General features: G+C 37.7%; 1 pseudogene; it reads right to left on the reverse strand.

Moving 5' to 3' along the window:
* The window catches only part of LOC132271696 (uncharacterized), a 42,699-nt pseudogene that overhangs the window by 11,897 nt on the left and 16,225 nt on the right, over positions 1–14,577 (reverse strand).

Below are 14,577 nucleotides of genomic sequence, written 5' to 3' on the forward strand. Positions count from 1 at the left end.
AGTAAGTGGACCCGCAATTTTGGAAAATCCTTGGATGAACCTGCGATAATACCCCGCCAATCCCAGAAAACTGCGAATCTCTGTCGGTGAGGTAGGCTGTCCCCACTCCATAACGGCCGCAACCTTGGCTGGATCTACTGCTAACCCTTCTTCTGACACTACATGTCCCAGAAATTTGACCTCTTTCTGCCAAAATTCACACTTCTCAAACTTCGCAAACAACTGATGTTCTCGAAGTGTCTGCAATACTGTGCGTAAATGTCTGGCATGGTCCTTCTCCGACTTAGAGTAAACCAGAATATCATCAATGAAAACAATGACAAACTGATCTAAGTATTCTCTGAATACTCTATTCATCAAGTCCATAAAGACAGCTGGAGCGTTCGTCAAACCGAAAGGCATAACACGAAACTCATAAGATCCGTACCTCGTGAGAAATGCTGTCTTTGGAACATCTTGTTCTCTGACTCGTAGCTGATGATAACCAGACCTCAAATCGATCTTTGAAAAGTAAGTAGCTCCCTTCAACTGATCAAACAGGTCATCAATTCTGGGCAACGGGTACTTGTTGCGAATAGTGACCTTGTTCAGTTCTCTGTAATCAATACAAAGACGAAGAGATCCATCCTTCTTCTTTACAAACAGTACTGGTGCTCCCCATGGTGAAGTACTCCTGCGAATAAATCCCTGGCTGAGCAACTGTTGAATTTGATCTTTCAACTCTCGCATCTCCACTGGTGCCATTCTGTACGGTACCTTAGCAATAGGCGTAGTGCCTGGAGCTAAATCAATAACGAAGTCTATCTCTCGACTCGGTGGCAAGCCTGGAATTTCCTGGAATACATCCTGGAATTCCTGTACTACCGGGATGCTGTCAAGAGATACCGCAGTCGCTTCCTGTGAGTCCTCCTCAAGAACGAATAAATAAGTGCTAGGCCCTCTATCAGGTTGTGGTACAACAAGAAGATACATCTCCTGTCCTGGTATAGAAAATACAATAGACTTTTCGTAACAGTTAACCTGAGCATGGTACTGAGATAACCAGTCCATCCCAAGTATAACATCATACGAATGCATATCTAACACTAACAAATTTGCAAGAAATCGAAGCCGGCCCATATCTATAAGGATATCACCGCTATACTCTCGTAAAATTGCGCCAACTCCCAATGGTGTATAAATATTAAGAGGTTGGTCACATAACTGAGTCGTCATACCAGATAAGATAACAAAAGATCTAGACACAAAAGAATGTGATGCACCAGTGTCAAACAGTATACGAGCAGTTCTACCATGTATAGAAAACATACCCTCAATAGCCTGAGGAGCCTGCGCATTATGTGGCATGAAGTTATAAACTCTGCCATGATGCAATTGCTGTGGAGGTTGTCCCGGAGGAAATGGTGGTGCTGGAAGTGCCGGAAAATTCTGAACTTGCCCACGTGGCATCGGTGGGGCCGGTAGAGGTAACGGCTGATTAGGTCTCGGCTGCCCATACTGTCCCTGCTTAGCTTTGGGACACATCTTGGCCGGATGCCCAATCTCTCTACAGTGATAACAACGTCCCGTAAAAGGACCTGCCTGCCTTCTCTGTTGATTTCCCGACCACTGTTCCTGTCCGGTCTGAGGTATCCCACCTTGTCTACCCTGATTAGGGACTCCATCCCTCTGCACATCTAGGTTTCCTTTGTTTTTCTTCCAAGGTTGATGTCCTTGAAATCTGCCCCGATCATTGGACTTGGCACCACTGTTGCTTCCTTTCTCCACTGTCTGGTAGTCTCGGTTAGTCCGCTTATCTCCCTTGGACTTCCGGTAATCACTCCTCATCTGGCAGTGCTGTAAGGCGGCATTAACCACCTGGATATAAGTAGTATATGCCGGACTACCTAAGATCACCACTTTAATCGGCCATATCAACCCCTTCACAAAGCGGTCTCGCTTCTTTTCTTCCGTATTGACCTCCTCTGGTGCAAATAATGACAAATTAATGAACTTCTGTTCATACTCAGCCACAGTCATCTCTTCCTGTTGCAGATCCAGAAATTCGGTCTTCATCGCTGATCTTACTGACATAGGAAAATACTTGTCGTCAAAGCGAGTCTGAAATTCAGCATACGTCAATCTGGTCCTCTCCTCGACAGTAGTAATAGACTCCCACCACTGCAATGCATTGCCTATCAGCATAAACGTAGCCAGCATCTGTTTCTGCACTTCGGTACAGATTACCATCCGAAGATGACGCTCGCTCTCCTGTTTCCACTGATATGCTAACAAGACATCTGTGGACCCCGCAAATGTCGGTGGATTTCCCCGGATGAACGAGTGACGAACTTTGTCCCATGACATTGGCTGTGCCACTGGTTCAGGAACAGGTACTATCGGAGGAGGTTGCTGGTTTCGTAGAGCAGATGCTACTCCTGCTGCTACAGCTCGTGCAATGATATCAGCAACTTGAGGAGAAAATTCCTGATTCTCATTTTGAGTTGGGGAAATACTGCGATGACGATTCGCATTCCTTGTCCCACGCCGAGACATCCTTCTATTAAATTTAGAAAAATCTAACGTCAGTACATTATAATGGACCGACTAAAAGAATACAAAGAACCCTAATACTTAGGCTCTAATTATCAGAATACACAACGCGGAAGTATAGTAATCACAGATCCCTAAGACACTCGAACCTGGAATGCTCTGATACCAACTGTAACACCCCCACATTTTCCACGCATAAGTTGATCAAGCTTATACACGAAAAACGAGGGATATCAAAAACAATTGGCAATATACAAGCATGGAATACAAAATGATGGAAATAAAAGAATTTAGACAGGAAAGAAACATTAAATAATACAACATCCATCCATCCTTTATTTAATACAGTACTTCATTACAACTTGGAAATCCTACGTCAGGGATCCCTAAATATAACCCTGAGAGTTCAACGTCAAAAGTAAATAAAAACTGAAACTGAAATACTACATAAAACTTCTACCCTGCACTGGATCGTAGGAGTAGATGAGTTCGGATGATGGTCCCACACTGCTAACCTCAGCCTTGAAACGGATACTGACCGTATCCTGAAATAACAACAATGGTGGGTCAACCCCACGAGCAAGTCCTCTCTACTATGACCCAAATCAGAGAATCAAATAAATTAATCATTATGAATCGGTTGAGTACTATATCTGTATACATCCTACGGGAACTATCCGATGTATAACATGACCTCAACCAGAATAGACGGTGATCACTTAGACTCACACTAGGTGGTCAAGTGTCGCCTTTCCCTACCCGGGAAATCAGCTATTATACATGGTGTACGGTACTGACAACACAGACTATAACGAACTACACAGTGATAACACCTCGCAAAGTACTGATGAATATACTGAGCATATAAATTAGGCAACACATGCCAACAATATTAATAAATGTACCGAGAATGTCAATTTAGGCAACACATGCCAATAATATTAATAAATATACCGAGTATGTCAATTAGGCAACACATGCCAATAATATTAAACCACATACCCCGACAGCCACACATCTGTCTATCGCAACGAATGCATAAGGTATAAATGAGTCTAAACTTATTAGTCAGCTCACATGGTTCTATATGGCAACACATCCATATAATATAAATGCGACATAATAAACAGTCCATTTATTCCCTGAAATGCACACAGCATAATAATCATGGTTTATATACGATTAACAGTATAAATATTCCATAATATATAATGGGTTATTTATATGAAGAAAACCACGCACTAATTAATTTAACATTAATGGTTATTACAGTTTAATAAAATAATACCATTAATAGTCGTTAAATCAATTACATATGTTTACTAGCGATTCGCACTTTAACTGATACAATTAATATTTAGAAATATTAATCGGACAATTATAATAATTAACGAGAAATAAAATAATAATATAATGTCCCGTTAATTCCAAAAATGCCAACCCGAGGCCCCAAAATGTATAGTGAAGGTCCTGGTAATGACAAAACAGTCCCTAGGGGTATTCTGGACTTTTCCAGCAGCCGCAGAGGCCCTTCACGCGCCCCCACGCGCCTCCCAGAGCTCCCCACACGCGCCGCCAAGCTTTCCCACTCTCCCACGCGCGTCTGGCGTCAGCCACGCGCGCACACGCGCTCCCACGCGCGTTTGGAGAGTCCCACGCGCGCGCACGCGCTGCCACGCGCGCGTTGATGGCTTCCTGCTGACGTGGCGTTCTCCGGTTGGTTGGCTGCATCATCCTTCCTACATGCGCGCCACACCGGATCATCTCATCTGCATCTCCTCCATCCAACGTCCACGGATCCGGGTGTACCGCGGTATCATGGACCGCGATGCACCGGATCAATCAGACTCCACTAATGGCCAGGATGCGCGCGTACACCCTTCTATGGTGCGCCGCGTCGCACCGGATCACTCCGGTCGTCTCCCCTACTGCCGGCGACCGGAAAACTCGCCGGAAGGTCGCCGGAAATTGCAGAAAATGCCCGGAAAAATCTAGAAAATTCTAAAAAAATCCCTAAAGTCTTATTTAATTATTTTTAGCCATTATTAATTTCATAGGACATTAAATAAATATATACCATCCTATATAATTAAAATTCCATTAATTTAATAAAATAAAATTAATAATTTATTAACCTCCAAACCTTGGCTCTATGCATAAAAATAAGCTAAACAATTAATTTATTAATTCAAAGGGGAAAAGTAGATAATAACTTGCCTTTTTGGATTTAAAATAAATCCGCCGGTCTGCGCGTAGTCGGGTAAAATTGCCTACACCGGTCCAAGCTTCTTTCTCTTTCTCTTTTCCTTTCACTCTTATAAAATAGCTCTCTAGAATTTATACTTTGCTTCTAACTCCCTTTTATTTTTTTTCTAAGGCAAGCTAGTTAATTTATAGACAAAATATATAATATAAATATTACAAATATCTAATTTATAATAACTTCTCACCCATTTCTCATATTCCTACCTATATGGCTTTAATTCCAACCATAACCATTGATGCAATCCTATCCTAATCTCTAATTTCATCATGACTTTGGTTTAATACTATTATTATTATTATAACTATTATTATTATTATTACTAATATTATTATTAATAAACTTTTATTATTATTATTATTATATTCTTATTATTATTATTATTAAACTAATATAATTATTATTATTGTTATTACAAAATAATATATTATATCATCATAATACTTTATAACACAAATATAATACTCTAATTAACTAATATTGCTTAATTAAACATAATCAACAAATAAAAGTAATTAAAATAATACATGCACAATTAAATGAATGAATTTACTATTTTAACATACACAATTAATTTACATGCACAATTAAATGAATTTAATAAAATAATGTAGTATGCACAAATAAATAAAATTAATTAACCTAACACAAAATTAATTTAAATACATTCTTTAAAATTACGGGGTATTACAACAACCATGGACAAAAGCATCAATACACACAACATACCAACACTAAAAACAATCACAGCCTTCGGACACCACATCCCATTTTGCCTAGATTCAGTCACTCCCAACCAACAACCTCTATGTCATAAAAAAACACTTCACCGTCCATTATATCTCTACCTACCCAGGCGACACTGCCTCAATAGCCACGCTCCAAGACCCGTGACCACAGTCACTACAACCCACTGACTCGTCAAAAGAAATAGTGCCTAACCGGCTACATTGTCCTTACTGACTCTAATGACTAAACCGTCCACAATCGCCTCAACTAGTGCACAATCCCATCACCTATCTAACAACACACAACAAACAACTTGTAAGCTCTAATCCACCCTTGGATCATATCTTAAACCATTCCGCTCATCAGTACTAAACGCTACACCATAACACCATAACATCTCTACTGCCACTCATTCCAACAACAGTTCAAAAACCTATCATCCCACCGGATTCCAACAACAGTTCAAAAACCTATCATCCCACCGGACCATCAAACCACTACTAAAGGATTCTTCCTTATACATCCTTAAGATAATACCACCAAGAATCAGCATTACTTTTGATACTACCGACAACGACCACTATTTACCACTAGAAAAAAAAACATCCATACGGCAATGCGATGCCGACAAATCCCCAAAACAAAATAAGCACAAACTCAGAATGCTCAACACCCAACAGTCTCCTCAAAACCACCAACTATGCAATCAAGCATTAATACTTAACCAACCACTTAAACCACTCATCCTAAGACAATCTACGTGCCTAACAATAAAATTTCATACCCTAAGTTCAACATTATTACTTCTCATCATTCCCGTTCCTCAAAACATCCTTGGCCCCGACAAAAGTCAAATAGGGCTAACAACTGAACCCACAAAATCTCGTCCCCACCATTCTAATCATTAGTCTACCTTTTCGAATCCTCGAACACCAAGCACAATCTCCTGATACCTCAAACACAACATAAAATCCAACTCCAGTGCACAACTTTCAATTTCCAATACCTAGTCCATTTGGTAACACAGTACCCACCATCAATCACTTTATCCGTAAACGATCGAGCACTTCAATGACCTTATACAACTTGCCCTATCGTGTAACCCTGCACTACACAGCCAAAACTAACCACCATACACCACCTCAAGGCTCTCTCGACAACCGATACAACCTACAACCCAACTTATCCACCGAGCTATGAAATCAACTCACCAAGAGTCAATTAACCACAACACGCTCCTTAGACCATACCAGGATACCCGCAATATGCATCTACAACTCATAAACTACATTCGTAACTCAACAACCTCTGTCACACCTACCACGACTAGTTCAAAAATAACCTTCGTACCAAACCATGACCCAAGTCACAAGCACCAATCCCCTAAGGTCATACCTTTCTCCCACAAAACCTTCACTCACGCACCTAACCTCCGCGCTCACAAGAAACCCATGCACCAATGCATGAAACTCACATACAACACAGCCACCGTGCCATGAAATATGAATCCATTCTAAAGTCGTACTCTAAATACCACACAAATGTAACAAGAAAATCAGGAGGACCCCACACTGGATAGCTCAATCGATAAGTTAAAAGACCAAGCAATTCGTTCGAAAAGAACTGGTATCCAAACAACCCTGGAGCAACCGAGCTCCTTGCCTACTCAGGTCAAAACTCACACAATCATCCCATGCTCAACCACATATATATATAAGAATATAGGTATATACACAAGACATACTCATATATATACACAATAACCGAAGCACAACCCTTGACACAACCGTGTCCTATCACATAAGTTTAAACAATAAATCCATTAAATTATTATGTGAAATTAAATATCCCGTTCATCCTTATCATCTCTTCATCATCATCTCATATAATACATACTTGCATAACCCGTGCTCAATAATTGCTACTTTAACATTTAAATTAGAACTACACACACCGTGCCTACCACTTTTCGTCACCATACTCCCCATTACTTGTCATCTTATAACAATCAACATGCTTTCATTTACTCTCACATTTCATTTTCATAGTTCAATTATATAACTACTTCACATGCATGGCCATGTAATACAAATCTTAGCATTTAATCATGTAAGCACTTAGAAATTAGGCATAACTTCAAAATTTGTAAACAGGTAAGTTACGTAACCAAGTAACAAATAAACATGCTTCTAAAAGCGATAAACACTTTAACATGCAATGCATCTAAATCAGCTCAAGTCCTACTTAGGTCAACCCTACCCATCGTCCTTAGGTTTTCGAACCTAAAGCTCTGAGAGCATTTTGTAACGACCCAAACCGGGGGTTCGGATCGCTAACCGGGTCCTTAACCAAACCCGAGAACACACTAAAGGTAAAACGGTCATTTTACAATATCAGAGAGTAATCCACCCTTAAACTAGTCAAATAAGGTTTAAAATAATCATTCTTAACCATTCCATGACACTTGAAGAGGTTCTACGGTCGTTGTATGTGGTTCCCAAAAGTACCCTTGCCCGGTTCATGGAAAATTCTGACACTGTCCCACTAAAATGACCATAACTCTCTACATAAATGGAATTTGAAGATGAGGTTAGTCTTATTGGAAAGCTTACTAAAAATCCTTGAAAATGGGCTCAAGAAATTTGGGTTCCGAACAAAAGAGTTATGACCGTCCGAAGTTTGGCGATCGAAGCTGATAAAACTGTGAAGGCAAAAATATACACTGGAGAGTTGCTACCGGTTTCCAATCTTGCTACCGGTTTCCAATCTTGCTACCGGTTCCACATGGACAAAATGTCATAATGCGAACCAAAAACACCCTTGAACCAGTTCCCGGATATGGTACCGGTTCCTAAAGTCCGGAGACTAAAAATAAATGCCCCGGAAGCCTGAAAACATGATCTTGTGCACTTAAAACCTTAATCCAAGTTCAAAACCTGTCCCAACACAATGTAAAATAATGATCTACTTGCCATGGTCTCTTGTATCAACAATTTAATAAATCTCCACATTATTTTTTTTTCATTCAAATAAAAATTAATTACAAAGCTTTTACACTTTTGTTCCAAATTTACATTAACAGGGGTTTAAGCACATGGTTATGTTACAAGGCCATACCATACAATTTAATACATTTTAAGATACTACTTTACAAAAAAAATGGCTAATACCTACAAAATAGTTGCAAAACACTTTTCAAGTTCCTCCTCATGCTTGTGGAGGAATGTCATCCACCACCCTCCTCCCATGACCTTAAAAATGTTAACAATTAAGGAGTGAGCAAATTGCTCAGTAGGCAGTGCCTAAGACACACCTCTTGTGACCCCGTGAATCCACGAATAGAATAGAAAACAAGTGAATGGGATCATACAACTCCGGGGATGAAATCCATAACCACAACATTCATTATAAACACAATTGTCATCCAAGTCACAATTATACCATGTATGCCAATGAAGTGCAATGCCATACTCATGTCGCTCCCCATTTCCAAACAAAACCATTTCATCGCATCAAATCGTTAATGCAATCCGACCTATAGCACCTCTATGGCGTCACGAGGAGAGGGTTGGCTAGCAATCCCCGACCACATGGCACCTCCATGGCGTCGTCTGGGCAAAAGTAGCTCAACCTCCCTATAGATTACATTAATACCATGGACCACTAGGCGCCTCCTAGGCGTCCGGTTTTCACAACACTTTTCAAAACATCATTAACACCACGGACCACTAGGCACCTCCTAGGCGTCTGGGTTTTTCGCAAACTTTCCATCAAAACATTTTCCCAAAAATCATTTCTTTTGCTTTCAAAACATTTATCCCATTTTCCTCTCCCAATGGATTCATGAATGCTTCATGCTTCTAATCATGAATTCAACCATAAAATTTCACACATGTTTTGCAAATTAAAAACTTCTAAAATAGGAAATTCATGTTTCCCATCAACACTATTCAGCATACCAAGTATACAAAGCAAAATTCATTTCACATAAGCATCCTATTACACAATTCCATACAATTCATGTGTTCACAATATAGCAAGCTTTGTAGGAAATTTCTAATAATAACTAACATGTCTCTATGTTGAAAATTTAGCAAATCCAACACAATAGGCATAGAAATTCACCATTTAACATGCTTTCTCATACAACATCAATTAATTCACATAATTACATGCTTTAATTCAAAAGAATAATTCTAGAAATATATCTCATGCCTTCTAGTCACAAAATTCATCACTTATAACATAATAGACATGAAAACATCATCATTTGAACATAGTTCTTCATCACATATCAACTTAGCATGTAATTACATCTCATATACGATACATAGCAAAGTTTGCATGAAATATACACAAATTAATCTTGTAATAACACAAATTATAAGGGATTGACTCACAAAAATCCAAGAGATTATGGATTAGAAACCATTACCTCATTGAAGCTAGCCAAACAAGCCCTAAGGTCCCCAAAATTTCGAAATCATTCAAAACCCTAGCAATATTGGTCTCAACTTGAAGCCCATGCCAAACTCTCCATCTTCCCTTCCTCATCTCCCTCAAAATCCCACCTTAAACTCTCTAAATCAAAGCTTTTCCTTAGAAGGCATAAATGGGTGCTTGTGTAGGAATATAGAGAAAGTGAAAGAGTGAGAAGAAGGGTGCCCGAATGAGAAGGAGAAAGAGGTGAAAAGATGGTATTGCATCTTCCATGGCCAAGGTTGTGCCAAGTGTCACTAGTTTGTGGTTACCAACTTTATGCAAAGTTACCAACAAGCCCTCATTCTTCCCTCACAATGCCAACCTTGTCCCATAAAATATCTACCTCTAATATATAGATACAAATATATATATATATATATATGTGCATGTGAAATGACTACAATGCCCCTCACTTAAAATGAGAAAATCTGGAGAAGTTCCTGAGTCTAGAAATCATCCCGACTTCCAAAAATTCTAAAAATAATACCATCGCTTCTAATTGACCTAAAGTGATTAAAAATACACCTCTAGAACCCTCAGCTCAAGAAAATGACTAAAACGCCCTTCAGCGCCTACGTGACATGCAAAACGAGGTACTAAAATTAAATAAATTCAGAAAAATAAGTGATTCTCCAATTAAGTACGCAATCTGAATATCACTTAAATGAATAAGTTCACTTAAAATATAATGAAATCAAATTTTAAGTGAAGACAACTTCATATACAACTAAAGACGACCTCATAACACATTATCGTTTCTTTTACTTATCAAAAATAAAAAATAAAGAGCACTTGAATTAAAACAATCATTGAAGAAGTCCTCAATTTATAAACTAAAAATTCTCGTCTTAGAATCATTGGTGCTTAATTTTAAGTGTTACGGGTTGAATGGAGGAGTGTTGTTGGTATATTATGTGATCGAGGTATAGCTCCAAAATTTAAAAGGCAAGTTTTTAAACAACTATTAAACTAGCCATACTTATGGTATAAAATGTTGGACGGCTAGAAAATAGCACATTCACAAAATGAGAATCTTCTAATAAGGACATCAAAGGCATTATTGAGAAGATGGAGAAAAAGAATGCAAGGGATTGGCACAGATGTATGGTAAGATAATTAAGGTTAAAATTAATGCATTCATAGGACGATTTAAAATGACACCAATAGGAGACAAAAATGGGAGAGAATCAACAGAGATGGTTTGCTCATATACAGCAAAGACTAACAAGGAAGAAGGATGTGGTCCATATTAAAAAATAATGATAGGAGAAGAGGCAGACTAAACTAACATGGGTTGAATCATTGAGGAAAGATATAGCACGTAATTTAACAAAAGCTTTGGTCCTAAATAGAGTAGAATGGTGACACCGGATTCACTTAGCAGACCCTAAAAGAATAGTTCGGAAAAAAAGCTTTGTTTCGTATAGTTGAGTTAATTGAATTAATTTTGTATTAATCTGTAAAATTTCCAACGTCCAACGTATTTTCATGTATAATTTTTTTAAAAGATCAAGCACTATTCAAATTTCTTTGTGTTTACCTAAAGTAGTTTTTGTCATTTTGATAGACCAAGGGGGCTTAAACACAGCCGTTCACACCAATTATGTGGCTACTAATGGAAACCGTACCAGATATCAAAATCTTCCCCAAAAGAAGAGCCAGTATGTACAAATACTTCAAGTTCAAAAACTTGATGCAAGTCTAATTTATTTTTTATTACTTTATTTTAGAAACTTCCATATTTCCAAAATATTAATTTAAGGAAAAAAAAAAAAAAACCAAAACGCCACTCCTTGAAACCTTATAACCACACAAGAAATTGATTCACTATCTTTAACAAAATCAGGTGTGTTGCGTACTAAGCATAAAAAGGATCACATAGAAGTGGTGATAAAGATCTTGCAAAAGAAAATAAAATTGTTATTACACGATACTCCAAAGTAACATTGTGTGATTCACTGATTTTCATTTCCCAAATTGACAAGACTATTAAATTACGACATCACTGTCCAAAAGATTGTCAAACACCGATTGGGTAATAGACTTCACTAAGAATTAGAAAGCCAACTTTCCAGAATGATGACTTGATAATTTATAACTATAATTCAGTTTGAATCCACCACTCAACTAAATGTTTTTAATAAAACAAATTAATTTACTTTGAAACTAAAGGGCCAAGCAAGACAAGTACCTGCTGCAATTTCTTGACCAATGAACTTTACCTTGGTTTTGAAAGCTCCATTCAAATATCTGTAAGACAGAAAATTATCTAGTGACTAGTGAAATTCTACAGAATCAGAATAACATAAATCTACAGCAAAATAGCTGCTGGAAAACATATGATTTATGAAGTTCAGGATGAAGTAACAATTACTCCAATGCACGAGCAAATGTCAATCCAAAAATATGATATAGGTAAAGTGTTACTTGCCTTTCCATCGATATCCAAACTAAAATGCCGGTTTCATCAGGCCCAAAAGAACAGAACTAATAGCAGAATCACGAGCTGGCCACCCAGTAATTTGTAGTCCGGCAGACATATCTTTGGCTAAGTTAAGGTGTATTGTTTGTGTATGCAAGGCGCTCAACTATCAAGAGATAAAGTTTTCGCTTAAAAAACAAATCTAAACCTCATCCTGTAACACCTTTCCAAAAGAAAAAGAAATAAAAGATACGAATTTATTGCCTAAAACAGCGGAACCAGGGGACTTTAACACCCAATTGAAGAAAAAGAATATTGGCCTAGGTGCCTCGTATAAAATTAACATTCTACATGGATACCAAATATGTGAATCATTCCATCAGTGGCAGCAGCTGCTAAAATCTTCCCATTGTGATTGAAACATAAGGAAGTAATTGCAGGTGGATCTTTACCAAGAGGAAGGACTGACTTCAATGAAATCAAGAAAACAATAAAGCTTAATTATTCTCATTGAAAATTGATTCCTGCATGACATACAAATTTCTGGGACAAACAAGCCATACAATGGCCTTCCATGTCTTCATGTTCCAGACAGTTAATGATGCAAAACCCAACTTATCAATATAACTTGTCCCATGCCTACAAAGACGATGAGGTTGTAAAAAGTTTTTGTGCAACCATATTTAAGGAACAAACAAATGATAACACAATTGAACTTTTTAGAACAATGTCTAAAGCAGGGATAATATCCACAAGTCCAATTAGCAAATCATGGAAACACAACATGGTTCTACCATTAAAAATAAATAAACCATGTTAAAATACCATAAAATAAAATCATACAAGCTAGTAAAAAATATGAAGCTTTAGTTCGTCAAATTTAGTCAAAAGAAAGAGAATGTAAAGTTTGACAGAAACATGTGGTTTACCATAAATTAATTTTGATACAAAACTTTGACCGTGTGATTATTTCTCTTTCAAACAGTCTGGTCCACATCTTGAAATTGACATAATCATGTTTGAATAGTAGATGGCTTAATGGTGTAATGAGGTGCACCTCATTCTAACTTTTCTCTTTTGATAATACTTGTTTCCTTACTCATCTTCAAAGTTCAAACATCACTCTCACCGAATTACCTTACCACATTCCAATTACGTCATCTATATAAATCTACATAAATTGTGCCACATTAATAAAGAATACTACACTCTTGTTTCCATTCCATGTTCCGCAATAATTTTCATTCAAAGTAACCTTGGATTGGGTACACATTTGTCCACCATTCAGTACATCTTTTTCCTTAATTAAATCACAAACAACCATTTCCTCGCATCATTATATTGAACTTTATCCTTATAGGATTCTTATCTCTGTTATAATTTTGAGATGAATCCAACCACTATTCTATACATAACGGCTTCCATTGTACACAACGAACCATCTTAAATGATTGTTCTACATGTCTTTTCAACAGTGAACCTCTAACTTCTCATGAATGCATCCATTTGTTACATTAATGTTTCTTGTATTACCAGTTATCATCACAAAATCCTCATTTCAGCCATAATCATTTCATGAGCATGCTTCTTGATTGCTCAAAATCCCCATTTCATTTGATAATTAGTTTATAACCACAACTCTGCCATAGCATTTCTTACTTTATGCATTCCACTGCTTTTCTATGGGCAACATCTTTCAATCATCTAGTGGCACTAATAGTCTCTGCTCTATAATAATAAATAAGTTCTTCAGCAATCCCATGGTTCAAAGCAGTGGACACTAACGACTCAATTACCTAAAAGCCTATGATATTTTTTTCCATTAGGAAAAATCCAACTATAATAGTAGTATAAAGACCAAATAAATTTGGAACTTCTTCGGTTTGGATTATTTAAGCTGATTTGATCACAGGGGTGGACTAAAGCTTTCAGTTTGAAAATTGTATTTTAGTTAATTAAATAAAAGAGTAAGTATCCAATGTGGTCGTGTGCAAGGATGACCACTAAGCGCGCCAGTTAGGAAGAGTGGCATGGTCAACATCGAGGGTCACACTGCAAGAAGGGGAAGACCAAGGAAGGATATGGATATCATAATAACATGCCATTTAACTAAAGCTATGGCCTTGGATATAATGGAATGGGAAAATAA

This window comes from Cornus florida, unplaced genomic scaffold (assembly GCF_030987335.1).
Source record: "Cornus florida cultivar Cherokee Brave unplaced genomic scaffold, ASM3098733v1 CherokeeBrave_3.0.0_Hap2_Chr08, whole genome shotgun sequence".
NCBI lineage: Eukaryota > Viridiplantae > Streptophyta > Magnoliopsida > Cornales > Cornaceae > Cornus > Cornus florida.